This window comes from Perca flavescens, chromosome 13, assembly GCF_004354835.1.
Source record: "Perca flavescens isolate YP-PL-M2 chromosome 13, PFLA_1.0, whole genome shotgun sequence".
In the NCBI taxonomy this organism is placed as follows: domain Eukaryota; kingdom Metazoa; phylum Chordata; class Actinopteri; order Perciformes; family Percidae; genus Perca; species Perca flavescens.
The window spans coordinates 33,405,143-33,407,642 of record NC_041343.1 but is presented as its reverse complement, the minus strand read 5'-3'; the positions used below and the strand labels follow the sequence as shown (position 1 = coordinate 33,407,642).

Genomic DNA, 2,500 nt, shown 5'->3' with positions numbered 1-2,500 from the left:
TAAAATCTTTGACCAGGGGCTTTGAGGGGCAACACACATGTATATTAAAATCCCCCAAAATTAAAATATTATCAAAAGAAGGGACAATACCAGAGAAAAAATTCAGAGAACTCGTGTATGAAATCCCCACGAGAGTTAGGGGGTCTATAAATCAAAAACGCATAACACAGATTTAAAAGGATTCAGCGTAATTAACTGAGATTCAAAAGTGCTAAAAAGTGCAGAAGATGAAAGTCTACACTTACATTTGTCTTTAAAAACAACTGCAAGACCCCCGCCACGGCCAACACACCTAGGGGTACTGAAAAAAACTGCAGCCAGGAGGAGAAAGTTCGGAAAGAGAAGTCATTTCACCAGCGTTGAGCCAAGTCTCGGTAACAAATAAAAAAAAATCAATTTCATGAGAAAGGAAAAAGCTCGTTCAAAATGAAGGTCTTATTTGCCAGAGATCCCACCGGAGTGGGAGTGGCATCAGAAGAGGATTGCAGAGAGGAAACACGAAATGTTACCGGACTCTTGTCACGTAAGTAGCGATGACTCCGATAATTAGCTCCTCGATCTGCAGATTGTCGCCTCGCGTACGCCATCCGCAAAAAACTGAGGCATCGGCGACGAACACGGAAAGACGGGCACAATGCGTGAACAGTGTTGGGAAGGATACTTTCAAAACGTATTTCGTTACAGAATACAGAACACATGCCCACAAATGTAATTTGTAACCTATTCCGTTACGTTACTCAATCTGAGTAACGTATTCTGAATACTTGGATTACTTCAGGATTACTTCAGGATTACTTCCACATTGAACTGCGTTTTATAAGTGTAGGAATGCGGCTATCACATCCAGCTTACTAAACAGGCATATAATGGTGTGTTCTTTTTATTCCAACTAGCTGAATGTGTACCTGAACAAGCAGATAGATTTTTGTATTGGTAGTCCTGAACTGCATACTACAAAAATCTAACCGCGGTCTAAGCTACCAGAAGCTAATTTTAGCTAACGTTAGTTAGCACGTCAAACGGGGCTATAGTCTTTAAACTGGAGCTAGTAAATCAGCACCGAGGAGAAATTAAAGTCCCACGTCAATGTTAAAATAGCAAGGTGACCAGTAAAACTACAGCAGACGACTACCCTCGGCTAATTAAAAAAATAACTTACTTTAAGATGCTTCTTCAGGTTGGGGGTGGAGTAATTTGGAGCTGAAAGGAGGCTGGTTGCTGGCAAGCAGAGGCTGCACGGCACAGTCAGCTGTATTTCATTCTCCCTGTTCCTTCTTTAATGTGAAATGCTGTTTGAATTTCCAAGATAGAAACCTATTGCTGCCCTGGCTCTGTCGTGCCGGTTCCGACTCCATTGTGACTGATCACGCAAATAGCTATTTTTTTCTATTTCATATCGGGGCTTCTGGAAAATGCATTAAGTTGCCTTAACCCCTTGACGCCTGAATTTATTCACAATTATACAAACAAAATATTATGTGTGTTTCTGGCTCCAAGCTGATGCTAAATTAAGTTGAGATTGTTAATTTGTCTATAGCATATGGAATAGATATAAATTTAGGTATGATGCAAATTAGCGACAACAGGCATTATGGTAAAATTCTTTACAAAATGGTAAAATTAATAAAAAACATAGTAGATTTCATTCATGTCACAAAGTTGTTAGAACTTCTAAACTGTAAATGACAAATACATGGATCTTTACAACGGCAAGAAAGAAAACACTCTCCTACTGCCTAACACTGACAGTAGTTTCTTTAGGGTTAGGAGTAGGGTTTGGGTTAATTTTGCTTCCGTGAACCGGATGTATCTCCCACTCCGACCGGTCCTACGAGAAACCAGTGCATGCAAAAGGTTCCTAGGTATGTATCGCATGTAAACAAACTGCCATTGGGGGGAACACACACGCTATCTCGCCTGCAGTCGGATTGGAAGGGGTTTGATGCAGATTAGCGACAGTCGGCCTTAAGGGGTTACCGTATTTTTCGGACTATAAGTCGCTCCGGAGTATAAGTTGCATCAGTCAAAAAATGCGTCATGAAGAGGAAAAAAACATATATAAATCGCACCGGACTATAAGTCGCATTTATTTAGAATATAAATACAAGAGTTATTCAACTACACAACAGCACACAGATCAACAGGCTGAATACGGTAGGTGTCCGGTATGTTAACGTAACACATTAACAGATATTGAACTACACAATAGCACACAGAACAACTAGCTAGCAGGGCGTGGAGCACGGAGGTATTAAAAGACGTGGAGACGAAGCTGCACCGTGAACGAGCCCCTCCAGACTCCTTCCTCCACCTCTGGCCATCTTTCAGCCCACGATTAGCCGATTAGCCGATTAGCTTTCTTTGTTTTCTTCATTGCAGTAAGAGTCACCTTTTCTCCAGTCTCCCTCATAAGTTTCTCCCTCATTTCAAACTCTTTCTGCTGCTCGATTACCGTTTTCGGGGCTGCATATTTTACTACCTGCAGTTTGTCTCTTTTCTT

At 41.2% G+C, this 2,500-nt stretch overlaps 1 protein-coding gene across 1 annotated transcript in view; it reads left to right on the top strand.

Moving 5' to 3' along the window:
- LOC114566665 (stromal interaction molecule 1) overlaps positions 1-2,500 on the top strand; it is a 48,821-nt gene that overhangs the window by 27,352 nt on the left and 18,969 nt on the right. The gene's annotated exons all lie outside the window — the stretch shown is intronic.